Source organism: Lissotriton vulgaris, chromosome 12 (assembly GCF_964263255.1).
Source record: "Lissotriton vulgaris chromosome 12, aLisVul1.2, whole genome shotgun sequence".
NCBI lineage: Eukaryota > Metazoa > Chordata > Amphibia > Caudata > Salamandridae > Lissotriton > Lissotriton vulgaris.
Window position 1 is genome coordinate 461,687,922 of NC_141700.1, and position 16,194 is coordinate 461,704,115.

At 51.8% G+C, this 16,194-nt stretch overlaps 1 protein-coding gene across 1 annotated transcript in view; it reads left to right on the forward strand.

Moving 5' to 3' along the window:
* The window catches only part of LOC147676778 (uncharacterized), an 804,990-nt gene that overhangs the window by 157,863 nt on the left and 630,933 nt on the right, over nucleotides 1-16,194 (forward strand). The window lies entirely within an intron of this gene.

Sequence of the window (16,194 nt, forward strand, 5' to 3'; positions counted from 1 at the left end):
TTAACTCCCTGCTCTCTTCTCCTATGCTGATCTGCTGCTCTCTTCCACCCACCTCCTTCTTTAACTCCATGTTCTCTTCTGCTGTGCTGTTATGCTGCTCTCTTCCACCCAGTTTCTTCTCCAACTCCCTTTTCTCCTATCTTCTCCCGAGCTGATCTGCTGCTCTCTTCCACCCGCCTTCTTCTCTAGCTCCCTGTTCTCTTCTCTTCTCCTGTGCTGATCTGCTGCTCTCTTCCACCCGCCTCCTTTTTTAACTCCCTGTTCTCTTTTGCTGTGCTGATCTGCTGCTCTCTTCCATGCCGCCTCTTTCAACTCCCTGTTCTCTTCTCCTGTGAGAATCTGCTGCTCTCTTCCACCCACCTCCTTCTTTAATTCCCTGGTCTCTTCTCCTGTGCTGATCTGCTGCTCTCATCCACCCCACCTCCTTCTTTAACTCCCTGGTCTCTTCTCTTCTCTTCTCTTCTCCTGTGCTGAACTGCTGTTCTCTTCCACCCGCCTCCTTCTTTAACTCCCTGTTATCTTCTCCTGTGCTGATCTGCTACTCTCGTCCACCCCAACTCCTTTAACTCTCTGTTCACTTCTCCTCTCCTGTGCTGATCTGCTGTCCTCTTTCACCCCGCCTCCTTCTCTAACTCCCTGTTCTATTCTCCTGTGCTAATATGTTGTTCTCTTCCACCCGCTTCCTTCATTAACTCCTGTTGGAAGGGGCAGTCCCAGAGGCCAGGTTATGTCTACCCGACTCCTCCATGACCCACCTCTCTCGCCAATAATGCCGAGCCTTAACGAGAGATCCCCACCGGGGGAGACCAAGTATTGAATCGTACACACGAGGACCACACCACACTTATGAACAGACACCACACCGTGGGATTTCGATATCAACTTCTTTATAATTACGAAAAAGAATGGCACTCTTATATACAACGATCAAAGGAATCGCAAAAGTCTTGAGGCTTCAGGAAGGGGGGTAGCGGGACAGTCTCAGTCTCATAGGCCAGTACGTAGCGTACCCTGCGCTCAGCTCTCAATCCTCGAGCTGGGAGTTACGGGAGATGGTCACCGCACTGGTAATCCTACTCAATTGAGGATGACTCACTCGTGGTGGTATTGTCGATAGTCCAGCCGGACTAGAGTACTCCTCGAGCCGCGACGAAGTCAGCAGGGCTCGATCCGGAGGGTAGTTCGTGAGGAGCCGCGACCACGTCAGCAGGGCTCGAGAGGTTCGGTGTAGATCTTCAGGGTTCAGGCTTGAGCCGCGACGAGGTCAGCAGGGCTCCGATGTTCCAGTTCCGAGGATGAGCCGCGACAGCTTCAGCAGGGCTCGAAGAGTTTACGAGGTTCAGTTCAGCCGCGATCAGATCAGCAGGGCTTCCTTGTCCAAGATACAACTGCCCGCTAGTTCAGGGGCGGGCCTTGATATAGTCCAGTGGCCCTTTGATGTCCGGACCCTCGCAGGCGGAGGTCCAGGGCTTTGGGGGCGGCCCGTGGGTGAGGTCCGGCGGTTGGTCCTTTGATCCCTTTGAGGATGCGTCCGGGAATTCCCAGACGCCCAGCAGGTCTGGAGCCAGTGCTCGGGGAGGCCAGAGGTGCCATCGAAACTGGCCCCCAGGGGGAGGCCAGAGGTGCCATCGAAACTCCTTGTCTTCTCTCACTAGGGTAGCCCTCACCCTCCCAACGGGGGCTGGCGCATCTGGAGTCTAAGCTGCGCTGGGGCTGGGGTCATGCTAGGCCCATGGAGTCAGGGACCACGGGAAGGGAAAATGGCTGCCGGTGGGCCTATGGGGCCTTGCGGGCTTGGGGCGCGCGGACTGGGAAGGTGGTCGGGAACAGGCCGATGCTGGCTGTGGGCATTTGGTCGGACATGGGCAGGGCAGCTAGGGGTTTCTAAGTATGGAGCTGGGCTAACGGGGGGGGGAACCACGCCACGAGGCCAGGTCCAACACGCGTCCCCCCCCAGCTGAAAGGCGGAGAGAACTACCCATCCCCTTGGGGGTTCTCTTCACTGAGGCGGAAGAATCGGGACAGGCCGTCAACACCCGGCCGGTGCTCAACAGTGAAATCCATCCCCTGGAGGGAGATGGACCATCGCAACAACTTAGGATTCTCCCCTCTCATTTGCATTAGCCACCGGAGGGGTCGGTGGTCGGTTTGGACCCGGAAGTGAGTCCGAATCAGCTTCTTCAGGGCCCAAACCACTGCGAAGGCTTCCCGCTCGATGGTGCTCCACCGTTGTTCTCGAGGGAGTAACCTCCGGCTAATGAAGGCCACTGGCTGATCCAGGCCTTTCTCGTTTAATTGGGACAGGACGGCCCGATGCCATGCTCCGAGGTGTCCGTTTGGACCACAAACTCTATGGAGTAGTCGGGGGCCTGTAACACAGGGGCAGTACACATAGCGTGTTTCAATGCTTCGAACGCCTCTTGGCAGGCGGGGGTCCAGCTAGCCTTCTTCGGCTGGTTTTTGGAGGTCAATTCCGTGAGGGGCACTACGATGCTGCCATACTCCTTTATGAATCTTCGGTAGTACCCCGTGAGCCCCAGGAACGCTCGCACCTCCGTTTGGGGGGAGGGGGCCTCCCAGGCCACGGTCGCATCGATCTTAGGTTGGAGAGGTGCTACGAGGCCGCTGCCGACCTGGTGCCCCAGATAGACCACGGACCCCTGTCCGATTTGACACTTGCTGGCCTTGATGGTGAGACCCGCCCTCTGTAGGGCTAACAAGACCTCCCGGAGGTGCAGGAGATGCTCGGTCCAGTGGGAGCTGAACACCGCAATATCGTCCAGATACGCAGCACTGAATTCTTCCAACCCGGCCAGTACCTGGTTCGCCAGTCTCTGGAAGGTGGCGGGGGCGTTTTTCATCCCGAAGGGCATCACCCAGAAATGGTAGTGACCATCCGGGGTGGAAAAGGCGGATCTCTCTCTGGCCCCTTCTTTCAGGGCGATCTGCCAGTATCCACTGGTCAGGTCGAAGGTGCTGAGGTAACGAGCAGACCCTAGGCGGTCAATGAGCTCGTCGGCTCGGGGAATGGGGTGGGCGTCGGTTCTGGTGACTGCGTTGAGCCCTCGGTAGTCCACACAGAACCTCAGCTCGGGGACAGCGCCAGGGGCGGCGGCCTTGGGAACCAGTACCACGGGGCTGGCCCATGGGCTGTCGGAGGCTTCGACCACTCCCAGGGCTAGCACCGTGGAGACTTCGGCCTTGATGCAGGCTCCCACTCGGTATGGAACGCCGTAGGCCCTGTGCCGTACCGGAGGAATGTCCCCGGTGTCCACATCGTGAACGGACCAACTGGTGACTCCGGGGACGAGGGAGAAAAGGTCAGAGAACTGTCCCAATAACTGCTCGGGGGTAAGGGAGGGAGCAAGACTCACTCCCTCGACGGAGCCCTCTTTTTCCTTCGTACACAAGAGATCGGGGAGCGGATCCGTCTCTTCTTCGGCTCCGTCGTCGGTGGCGAGGAGTAAACTCAACTCGGACCGCACAAAGTAGGGTTTGAGGCGCTTCACATGAAGAACCCGCAAGGGGTTCCTCGGAGACTGTACATCTATGAGGTAGGTAACCTGGCTCTTTCGTTCCACCACTTTGAAGGGACCTGTCCACTTGTCCTGCAGGGCACAGGGTTCCACAGGGGCCATCACCCAGACCTATTGTCCGGGCTGAAACTCGACCAGAGTGGCATTCTGGTCATACCACCTTTTCATTTCTTCTTGACTGGCCTCGAGGTTTGCCTCGGCCAGTTCTCGGAACTTCCGAGTCTGGTTTCTAAGAGCCAGAATGTATCGAAACACATCTGGGGGAGGTTCCAAGGATGTCGTCTCCCACCCTTCCTTGACCAGGCTGAGAGGTCCTCGGACGGGGTGCCCGTAGAGCAGCTCGAAGTGGCTAAACCCCAGGGACTTCTGGGGGACTTCGCGGTACGCGAACAGGAGGCATGGGAGGAGGACGTCCCACTTGCGCCTCAGGGATTCCTTGAGACCCATGATCATCCCTTTGAAGGTGCGGTTGAACCGCTCGACCAGGCCGTTACCTTGGGGGTGGTATGGGGTGGTGAACTTGTACGTCACCCCGCACTGTTGCCAGAGAGACTTCATATACTTCGAAATTAAGTTCGTTCCTCTGTCGCTTACTACTTCTCGCAGGAATCCCACCCGGGAGAAGATCCCCATGAGGGCCCGCCCCACCACGGGGGCCGTCACCGTTTGGAGGGGGATGGCCTCGGGATATCGGGTCGGGTGGCGTGGTCCACCAGGACTAGAATGAACCGGTGTTCTAAGGACGTTCGGGGGTCAAGTGGCCCCACGATATCGATTTCCACCCGCTCAAAGGGGGTACTGACCACGGGGAAGGGTTGGAGGGGGGCCTTGCGCCTTCCTCCGCTCTTTCGGCTGGCCTGACACGTGGGGCAGGATCTGCAGTGGGCCTCCACATCAGAGCACATGTGAGGCCAGTAGAAATGGGTGACCAAACGGTGGTACGTTTTGTCTTGACCCAAGTGTCCCGCCAAGAGCACATCGTGGGCCAGGTTCAGTAGAAAGCCGCGGAATCGTAGGGGTACCACCAGCACGCGGGCTGACCCTAGTTCGGCGGACTTTTGTTCACTATATAACAGGCCATTTTCCCAATAGACGTGGTGGGAGCCGGACTGGTCACCAGCGCCTGGGCGGTGGCCTGCTGCCGCGGCCCCACTAGAGAGGGACAGGAAGTCTGCTCCAGGTGGAACTCCTCTCGGGAGGGCCCCCCTTCCTGGTGCCACTGGGCCAACTTGGGGAGATCGTCCGTGCTCTGGGCTGGTTCACCAGCTGGGTCCAGGGGACCGGGGTCGGGGTCGCTGCTCTCGCCGGGAAAGAGGTCAAGGCCGTCTGTCTGCCCGTTGCCCTCCGGCTCGGCGGAGACGGGGCGAGGATTTTCGGGTATCACCTCCTCGGCGGGGGGGGGACACCCGGGCCGTCATGGATCGGGTGGTCACACAGGCCCACTCGGGTAGGCCCACCATCTCGAGGTGAGTCCTTCGCTCTACTTGCTTCCACGGGGAGCTCTCTAGATCGTTACCGAGAAGACAGTCCACGGGCATGTCAGTGCGGACTGCTACTCGTAACTCTCCGGTGACGCCCTCCCACTCGAATGGGACCTGAGCTATTCTACAGGTGCGGACGGAGTTGTCAGCGGAGATCACTCTGCAGGAGGCATGGGGGACTATCTGGTCCGGAGTGACTAGGTGCTCCTTCACAGCAGTGATACTGGCCCCGGTATCTCGGAGGGCCCCTATGCGGTGCCCGTTGACAGTCACCTGCTGTCGGTATTTCTCTGTGTTGTCTGGCAGGAAGGTTCCGGGGACCATTTCTCTATCCCCCAGGGAGACTAAGGTCATGGCTGCTGGTTCCCACCCCTCAGGGTCCTCTATCTCCTCTTCTTCTTCTAGGGCTACATTGGCGAGGTGGCGCGCAGGGGGACTTGCAGCAGGGGTTTTCTTGAGCAGGGGGCAGTTGGGGTCATTGGCATAGTGCCCTGTTTGATTACATCGGTAGCAGGCTGTGCTTATTCTGGGTCCTGTTCTAACGGGAGGGAATCCGACCTTTGCTTCTGGCGGGGGGGTCCCTGGTTGGTTCCTAGGGGGGCTGCGGGGAGGTCCTGCCTGGGAACCCGTCTGTCTACTCTGATTCCCTCCGCCTCTCTGACGTGGATATCCTTGTTCTTTTCGGCCATAGTCGCCCACGGGACCTCGTGGGACTCTTGTGTTTACCCATCGATCAGCCTCGACAGCCAACTTCCGGGGGTCGCCAACTTACTATCCAGAAGGGGCTGTCTCAGTTCCACAAAGCAATTGTTGGATAGGTGCTGATAGGCGATGAGGTCTATAAGTCCTTCGAAGGTGGTCACCTTGCTGCCCTTGATCCACCCTTCCAAGGCCCGGCTGTAGAAATTTACATATTTTACCCTTGTGGTTCCGGGGATCTTTTTGCAGTCTCTAAATCTCTGCCGGTACATCTCCGGGGTGAGCCCATATTGAGTCATGAGGGCATCCTTCATATGGAGTGGAGTGGAGGGGCTAACTGGTTGGAGGCGGCAGACCCGTAAGCAGAGAACAGCCGGGACCAGGGTTCAATCCCCGACACGGCAGGTCGTGGACCAGGGTCAAACGGACTTGATAATTCTCGCCTCGGTGCCTACTCTAACCAGGGAACACACTCGGCAACTCTGGGCATTAAGCTTGCTTTATCTCTACAACGGCCCCCCACAGACGCCGGGGATGCCTGGTTTCACCTTGGAGATACCCAGAAAGGGACCATCTCACAGGGAAAACCAGGACGGGTTCCCCAGCGGTCTTCAGCGCCAGGATACTCCTTGGAGTCACAGTGTGCTTTACAAGTACACCCACATTTACATTTACATTTACATATGGGTGTAGGAGTTCAGGTCAGAGGAGGGCAGATCCAGCAGGGTGTCTCGTCCCTCGCTGAGGAAGCGGCCCCATAATCCGGCCCCCCAATCCTTCTCAGGTACTCGGTGGGCGGTCATGGCGACCTCGTACGCTTTGAACCACTGCTGGATGTCGTCATTTTTATAATATTCTTTCACTACATCCTTGGGGATGTGTACTTTTGGTTCGACCGGGGGAGCAGGGTCTCTGTTCCCCAGGGGTCGGGCTTTATTCTCGAGTTCTTTCAATCTGCGCTCGTGTTCGAGTTGGAGCTTCTTCCCTTCGTGCTCCCGCTGGAGCTTCTTTTCTTCTAGCTCCCGCTGGAGCTTCTTTTCTTCCAGCTCCCGCTAGAGCTTCTTTTCTTCCAATTCTCCTTGCAGCTGTAATTGCTCTACGGCTAGTTTCTTTTCCGCCAGCTTTAGTTCTCCGTCGATTTTGAGTCGGGCCAGTTCCAGCTCGTGGTTTCGGTTGCTCTCTCGGTCTGCCATTTCTTCTATCGACAGACCTCTTTCCGTGCTGGCATTCCGTGATAGGGAGTCGGCTCCCTCTTCCCTCAGGTCGTGGTTTTCGGTCGGCGGCTCCTCCTCTCCACCATTTCTTTCTGTCGTTTGGAGGGGGGCCCCGGTTTCCACCCAGGCTGTCAGGGCTTTCTGGAAATCGTCTTTGGTGCTCAACCCAGTGGTAGCGATGTGGAAATCCTTACAGAATTGCTTTAATCCTTTGTGGGTATAATCTTCCAGGTTTTCTTTCTGAAATGTGGTCTTTTCGCTGGTTCCGGTGATACTCATGGTTGCCTTTGTTCGGGTGGTGTGTCAGTCGCTTTACTGTACGATTCTTAGACGTAGGCTCTTATCCCGTCGCTGGCCACCAATGTTGGAAGGGGCAGTCCCAGAGGCCAGGTTATGTCTACCCGACTCCTCCGTGACCCACCTCTCCCGCCAATAATGCCGAGCCTTAACGAGAGATCCCCACCGGGGGAGACCTCAAGTATTGAATCGTACACACGAGGACCACACCACACTTATGAACAGACACCACAACGTGGGATTTCGATATCAACTTCTTTATAATTACGAAAAGGAATGGCACTCTTATATACAACGATCAAAGGATCGCAAAAGTCTCGAGGCTTCAGGAAGGGGGGTAGCGGGACAGTCTCAGTCTCATAGGCCAGTACGTAGCGTACCCTGCTCACAGCTCTCAATCCTCGAGCTGGGGGGTTACGGGAGATGGTGACTGCACTGGTAATCCTACTCACTTGAGGATGACTCGTGGTGGTATTGTCGATAGTCCAGCCGGACTAGAGTACTCCTCGAGCTGCGACAAAGTCAGCAGGGCTCGATCCGGAGGGTAGTTCGTGAGGACCGCGACCACGTCAGCAGGGCTCAAGAGGTTCGGTGTAGATCTTCAGGGTTCAGGCTTGAGCCGCGACGAGGTCAGCAGGGCTCCGATGTTCCAGTTCCGAGGATGAGCCGTGACAGCGTCAGCAGGGCTCGAAGAGTTTACGAGGTTCAGTTCAGCCGCGATCAGATCAGCAGGGCTTCCTTGTCCAAGATACAACTGCCCGCTAGTTCAGGGGCGGGCCTTGATATAGTCCAGTGGCCCTTTGATGTCCGGACCCTCGCAGGCGGAGGTCCGGGGCTTTGGGGGCGGCTCGTGGGTGAGGTCCGGCGGTTGGTCCTTTGATCCCTTTGAGGATGCGTCCGGGAATTCCCAGACGCCCAGCAGGTCTGGAGCCAGTGCTCGGGGAGGCCAGAGGTGCAATCGAAACTGGCCCCCAGGGGAAGACCAGAGGTGTGATAGAAACCAGTCTCTCAGGGGAGGCCGGAGGTGTCATCGAAACTCCTTGTCTTGTCTCACTAGGGTAGCCCTCACCCTCCCAACGGGGGCTGGCGCGTCTGGAGTCTAAGCTGCGCTGGGGCTGGGGTCATGCTAGGCCCACGGAGTCAGGGAGCACGGGAAGGGAAAATGGCTGCCGGTGGGCCTATGGGGCCTTGCGGGCTTGGGGTGCGCGGACTGGGAAGGTGGCCGGGAACAGGCCGATGCAGGCTGTGGGCATTTGGTCGGACATGGGCAGGGCAGCTAGTGGTTTCTAAGTATGGAGCTGGGCTAACGGGGAGCTGTGTAGCGGGGGGAACCACGCCACGAGGCCAGGTCCAACACCTCCATGCTCTCTTCACCTGTGCTGATCTGCTGCCCTTTCCACCCGCCTCCTTCCTTACCTCCCTGTTCTCTTCTCCTGCGCTGATCTGCTGCTCTCTTCCACCCGCCTCCTTCTTTAACTCTATTTTTTTTCTCCTGTGCTGATCTGCTGTTCCCTTCCACCACCTCAGTCTCTAACTCCATGTTCTCTTCTCCCATGCTGATCTGCTGTTCTCTTCCTCCAGCCTCATTCTCTAACTCCCTGTTCTCTTCTCCTGTGATGATCTTTCTGCTATCTTCCATCTGCCTCCTTCTCTAACTCCCTGTTCTCTTCTCCCATGCTGATCTGCTGTTCTCTTACTCTCGCCTCATTCTCTAAATCCCAGTTCTCTTCTCCTGTGATGATCTTTCTGCTATCTTCCATCCGCCTCCTTCTCTAACTCCCTGTTCTCTTCTCCTGTGCTGATCTGCTGCTCTCTTCCACACCACCTCCTTCTTTAACTTCATGTTCTCCTCACCTGTGCTGATCTGCTGCTCTCTTCCACCACGCCTCCTTCTTTAACTCTGTTCTTTTCTCCTGTGCTGATCTGCTGTTCTCTTCTACCCACCTCCTTCTTTAACTCCCTGTTCTCTTCTCCTATGCTGATCTGCTCTTAGCTTCCACCCGCCTCATTCTCTAACTCCTTGTTGCCTTCTCCTGTGATGATCTTTTTGCTCACTTCCATCCGCCTCCTTCTCTAACTCCCTTTTCTCTTCTCCGGTGCTGCTCTGCTGTTCTCTTTCACCCCGCCTTCTTCTCTGACTCCCTGATCTCTTCTCCTGTACTGAGCTGCTGTTCTTTTCCACCACCTCCTTCTGTGACTGTCGGTTCTCTTCTCCTGTGCCGATATGCTGTTCTCTTCCACCCCGCCTCCTTCTTTAACTCCCTGTTCTCTTCTCATGTGCTGATCTGCTGTTCTCATCCACCCACCTCCTTCTTATACCACCTGTTCTCTTCTCTCATGCTGATCTGCTGTTCTCTTCCACCCAACCTCCTTCTCTACCTCCCTGTTCTCTTCTCCCGTGCTGTTCTGCTGCTCTTTTCCACCCCACCTCCTTCTTTAACTCCCTGTTCTCTTCTGCTGTGCTAATCTGCTGCTCTCTTCCACCTCACCTCCTTCTCTAACTTCCTGTTCTCTTCTCCTGTGATGATCTTTCTGCTATCTTCCATCTGCCTCCTTCTCTAACTCCCTGTTCTCTTCTCCCATGCTGATCTGCTGTTCTCTTACTCTCGCCTCATTCTCTAAATCCCAGTTCTCTTCTCCTGTGATGATCTTTCTGCTATCTTCCATCCGCCTCCTTCTCTAACTCCCTGTTCTCTTCTCCTGTGCTGATCTGCTGCTCTCTTCCACACCACCTCCTTCTTTAACTTCATGTTCTCTTCACCTGTGCTGATCTGCTGCTCTCTTCCACCACACCTCCTTCTTTAACTCTGTTCTTTTCTCCTGTGCTAATCTGCTGTTCTCTTCTACCCACCTCCTTCTTTAACTCCCTGTTCTCTTCTCCTGTGCTGATCTGCGCTTAGCTTCCACCCGCCTCATTCTCTAACTCCCTGTTCTCTTCTCCTGTGATGATCTTTCTGCTATCTTCCATCCGCCTCCTTCTCTAACTCCCTGTTCTCTTCTCCCATGCTGATCTGCTGTTCTCTTACTCTCGCCTCATTCTCTAAATCCCAGTTCTCTTCTCCTGTGATGATCTTTCTGCTATCTTCCATCCGCCTCCTTCTCTAACTCCCTGTTCTCTTATCCTGTGCTGATCTGCTCTTAGCTTCCACCCGCCTCATTCTCTAACTCCTTGTTGCCTTCTCCTGTGATGATCTTTTTGCTCACTTCCATCCGCCTCCTTCTCTAACTCCCTTTTCTCTTCTCCGGTGCTTCTCTGCTGTTCTCTTTCACCCCGCCTTCTTCTCTGACTCCCTGATCTCCTGTACTGATCTGCTGTTCTTTTCCACCACCTCCTTCTGTGACTGTCGGTTCTCTTCTCCTGTGCCGATATGCTGTTCTCTTCCACCCCGCCTCCTTCTTTAACTCCCTGTTCTCTTCTGCTGTGCTAATCTGCTGCTCTCTTCCACCTCACCTCCTTCTCTAACTTCCTGTTCTCTTCTCTTCTCCTGTGCTGATCTGTTGCTCTCTTCCACCCCGCCTCCTTCTTTAACTCCCTGTTAACTTCTGCTGATCTGCTGTTCTCTTCCACCCCACCTCCTTCTCTACCTGCCTGTTCTCTTCTCCCGTGCTGTTCTGCTGCTCTTTTCCACCCCACCTCCTTCTTTAACTCCCTGTTCTCTTCTGCTGTGCTGATCTGTTCCTCTCTTCCACCCACCTCCTTCTCTAACTCCCTGCCCTCACTCTATCTATCTATCTTCCTCACTCTATCTATCTGTCGCCCTCACTCTATCTATCTATCTATCTATCTATCTATCTATCTATCTATCTATCTATCTATCTATCTATCTATCTATCACCCTCACTCTCTATTTATCAATCTATCTATCTGCCTCACTCTATCTGTCTATCTATCTATCTATCTATCGCCCTCACTCTATCTATCTATCTATCTATCTATCTATCTATCTATCTATCTATCTATCTATCTATCTATCTATCGCCCTCACTCTATTTATCTATCTATCTATCTATCTATCTATCTATCTATCTATCTATCTATCTATCTATCTGTCTATCTATCTTTCGCCCTCACTCTATCTTTTGCCCTCCCTCTAGCTATCTATCGCCCTCAGTATGTCTGTCTATCGCACCACCACAGCATCACTCAGGGGGCACCACATCATCACTCAGGGGCACCACAACAGCAATCTGTACAACTATTCAACAACAACTGGTTCAAATATGTTCTCTCAATGTTTCAAGCTTTATTAGAAATATCACAAAAAGATGTTAATATTTCACTTCTGTTCTTGGATTTTCGCCACAATAAAACACACTGAACATAATCTTCACAAAAGTTATTTACTAAAGTTTAAGCTATTGCCATTATAAATTACAATAACTTTTATTTAAGTATTAATTACTTAAAAAAATGAAAAACCATTGTTGTTTGTAATATCAATACATCTAAGTCACGTAAATACAAAACATGTTGCATTACAAATGCTATAGGTTTCACATTTGCAAAACTTAAAAGTATTGGCTTTGTAAATGACAAAGCTATTAATTTCACTATTTTAAAAACCAACGCATAAATAAAAAATATGTAATTTACAAGACCAATACCTCAAACGTTCCTAATGCGAGACCTATTGCATTGCAAAGGCTTGTTGTAGCTTTTTTTTGTCCTCTAGGTTACACAAACAAGGTGGTGGGGGAGGGGGGGGGGGCACTCCGGGTCTTTTGATTTTGGGTTGAAATGAAATATTTTCAGTCGATAGCAAGGAGGAGGAGAAATGCATTTAAAGGTGCTGTGCCGCCTGCAGCGTGCTTTTTTTTGGAGGAAGATAAATATTAGGAGGGAGAAACAGCATGGAAATTGAAACAGAGGTGGGGACTGTAGGCAAAAAAAGAAAAGGAAGAAAGAGGGGAAAAGATCACCTTGGCATGGGCTCTCCCACACATCCCTGCCTCTTTCTTCCTCCTCCCCCTTGCCTCTTGAAATGAGCTGGGAAGGAAGGGACAGGGGAGGAGATGAGGGGTGACAAATAAGCAATCCAATAAACCTGATTTAGAGGAGCGGACTCTGCAGGGATGAGAAAATAACATTCTAATTAAATTCCTTCTTTCACTGAAATGAGAAGTAGTGACTTTTTTGGTACTATGTTTTATAGACGCTTGGTCAAGGTTAATAAGCACTATACATAATAAAAAGCAATTTCAATGCATTTATGCCTATATTTTGTAACCCAACTTTTCAAATAATGCAAATAAAGACTAGATTATTTTTGTTTCCTTATATGTGCCTATATTTGAAAGTACTGAATCAGCCGACACAAGGTTTTATATCCCTTAAAAGAAAACTAAGATTTTAGGTTTTGGTATTGTATTGTATTGGCTTTTACTTAGTGCCTACAAACGTTGAAGTGTTTTAAGACAAGTAACAATCTATTCTAGAAACCAGTGTTAGGGGTTAATTCAGTGGTATTGATTTTCAGGCAGAACCTACCAGACAATGCAAGGTGTCTGGTTGCAAAAGTCAGCTTAACAAGAATTTACCAGTGGGCCTAAAGCCTGCCCATTGCTTTCTATTGGTTGGATTTATTGTCACTCTCATTTGCTTGCTTCTTATTCAATGGCTTACCTTGTCCATCTAGTGTTTGTCTCTCACTGGAGCATATGCTCTTTATTTGTGTCCTTCACGTTCATTGAATTACTTTTTCTTTTTGCTTAAGCACTACATAGGAGTGCATGTGTTTTCCAGCTATCTCCCTTGTGTACTCTCACCTGTGCTCTCGCTCATCTGCTTCTCTCCCCCATGCACTCCATGTAACCCCCTCGTCCTCATACTTTTCTCCCCATCTAGCTCAGTGTGGCTCTCTCTTGCTCGTATGCTTCTCTCTCACTGCACTCCATATAGCTGTCTCCCTCATGTGCTTCTCCTCTGCACCAATTGATGCTCTCTTCTTCGAGCCCCGCCAAGCCCCATTGCTTTCCCCAACCCTCTCCTTCACTACTACCCCACCTCCTTTGTTCTTTTTTTAATTTCATTTTTTGGAGTGCCGGGCAGCAAATTGCTGCCGTCCCGCTGCAAAAGCACTTTGGCACACCTACAAATTCTTTTATTTTGTTAAAGAGTGCCCACTATCGTAGAACTGGTGGAGGCCGTCAATGGTGCTTGCGTCCTGTGTCTGTCATGACACCACCACAAGCCCCTGTTTCTCCTCAAACTGGCCTAGTTGACGGGCCACCCCTGTAAAAGAACCCAGCACCAAAAGGTACTTTAAACCCGCTCAGTTCCGGAAGGAAATGGTGGTTAAATCTGCATCTCATGCTTGGGGAAATCCGAGCTCTGGCTAAGGCACATAAGGAAGCCAAAAGTATGTTGGGTGCATACACATGAAGTAGGGGGCGTCTGTGGCAACCAGGGGAACACATAGGTTAGGTTGCTCAAAATAAATAAATGTTACAAAGATGATATCCATCATTAGGCTAGCTTCCGGAACCACAGGTGTCAGTGCTACAGGTTGACAAGAGGGATGCAAAATCCTGCTACAGGGAATAGAGTAAATCTGCAGTAGCCTGAGGCCGGTGGTGTAGCAAGGGTGCCATGTGTCCGAATGCGAGCAAGAAAAGAAACAGATGGGGTTTGGCGGTCACTGAAAACCCTGGGCTTTTGGGCCAGCGTCCTTGCAGTTAAGCATGCAGCTGCTGCTTTAGATAGGTCACAGTTCACCCGTTTCTTTATAGAGTTTAGCAGTCCATCCAATTAAAGTTGCAAGTTTACAGCCTATTTTTAGCAGGTATATTTTCCGTAGCATTCCGTAGCGGCGTTTAACCAAAACTGGAGTGGGTGAACCAGCAAACAGCAGTGATGGCGGAATGTGGGTAAAATATGTGACACTATAAAAGTCATTGATTAAATCGTATCACAAATTTATGCTCATTTAAATAATGGAAAATAACATGCAAAAACTGAAATGGCATAATCGGCTACATTTTCTTCTCTTCCATCCCACGCCAAACCTGCAGGTTTCTCGACTAACCAGGAAAACTTTGTAAAAGCAAGAAAACTAACTTCTGACTTGTTCGGTTAATTTACCCACTCGACAAGCACATTCAATGTTTAAGAGGTGCATGGTTACAAATAAAAAATAAAAACGACTTTATGTGAAGCCCATTGAAATGCAATCTAATTAGGAATGGTTACGTTAGACAATCATTGGTAGACTAGCTGCTCGTGAAGTAGAAATTCTGTGTAAAACAAACATGGGGATCCCGGGAGCTCCTCTGGCTCAGGGGATTAGTGCACAATGTAAATACTTTGGCTTCAGTGAATGATAGCAATGAGACGAGGCCGGCGAAGGATTACGTCAGTATGCACATTAACAGATTTAGCTGTCGGTAATCGAGAAAGTCCTGGTGTGGAAGGCCACAGCAGGCAAGACCTCAGGTGGGAGAGGCTGACGCTGAAGGGAGCTGGGAGACCTGCCCTAATGGAGCGGAAAGCCTAACGAGCAGAGGCTTGGAAGGTTTTCCCCGGGCTGAGCAAGCATCCATTTGTTCCACTCCCCGAGAAACGGCGGGCTATGCACCTCGAGAGATGCTTGCAGGGCGGTGCGGCGGCCAGCAGAGCTGGCAGCCTTCCTCCTCGGCCGGGCACTTGGTGCGGGGATGGGCTGTTCGCTAGAGTGTGCCAGTGACTAACACATGGCTGGAGAGCAGTCAATGGCTGTCGGGTGTGCTTAACCGACTCGAATTGTAAGTGTACTTGTTTGGTACAGTGTAAGATTAAGGGGCATTTAACAAACAAATGATTCGCTGTTCATGTCAGACAGCGTTTCCTGGTAATACCAATGCTAAACAAGCATTGGCGCCGCACGGCAATAAAAATAAAACGTGTGCGTGCCTTCAAGTGAAGCTGACATCACAGTAAATAAAAACAAGGCACGGCCTGCAGCCGTGAATAAGTGACGGCGGGGGGCGGGCCAGCTGAAGCCTTTGATGTGGCAAATGCTGCTGGCAGGGGAAAGCCTGTGGGGAAATGCGAGGCGCGGCCGTGAATAAGTGACGGCGGGGGGCGGGGCAGCTGAAGCCTTTGATGTGGCAAATGCTGCTGGCAGGGGGAAGCCTGTGGGGAAATGCAAGCTCGTGCACGAAGGAGCTGTGGTCACGTGATTTTACGTGAACTGTTGAGAATCCTCCTCATAAAAAGTCAGCTTTTGGATGGACAGCAATAGGTTCGAGTAAACTCGACCTAAAAAGCATTGATTTTTACCACTTCAGTGTCACCAAAAAGCATGAGCAAAGCCTGCCAGTCCAAAAGGAGACATCTATTGGCTTTCCAATGCTTGTTATAATGCTTGCTTGGTTTGTGACCATTGAGATACAAAAGGTTGCCAAAGGATTTGTGTTATTAGCCAGTCCAAGTATGATGCAGCAATGCTCTTTATACATTTACAATGCCAGGCGAGTCTGCCAGAGAATAAGTGAAAAAGTTCTGAGTTTAGATGTTAGGAATGCTACAGAAAGGTTAGCATGTGCTGGGATGAAAAATGAAAATAATGCAGATGAACTGTAAGTAATCCAACCAAAGCACTCACACCCCTGTTGGTTTTGGATCAGGTATTGAGATTTCTGTTCAAAATGTGAATGTGTGAATGAGCAAGGAATGTAATTGGCATAAGATATAATACTCGGGCCATTTAAGTTCAGTGGGGGCTCTCCCGCAATGGCGGAGTAGCAACGCCCCCTCCTTGCCAGCACCTTCAAAAACATGAAAAACAAAACAAAAATAACATGGGTTTAAAACTCATTTCCTTCTTGTTTATTTTTCTTCTGTGTGCAAAGTCTTAGAGGTGGGGCCTGGGGGTAACAGTACTGAAGAGAGAGTGGTGGGCACTGCGGTTTAGATACCGTCTTAGGCCGGCAAAACCGTCATGCCCACTGAAGCTTACCCCAACCCAAGCTGTGTTGCCGGGTTGGAGA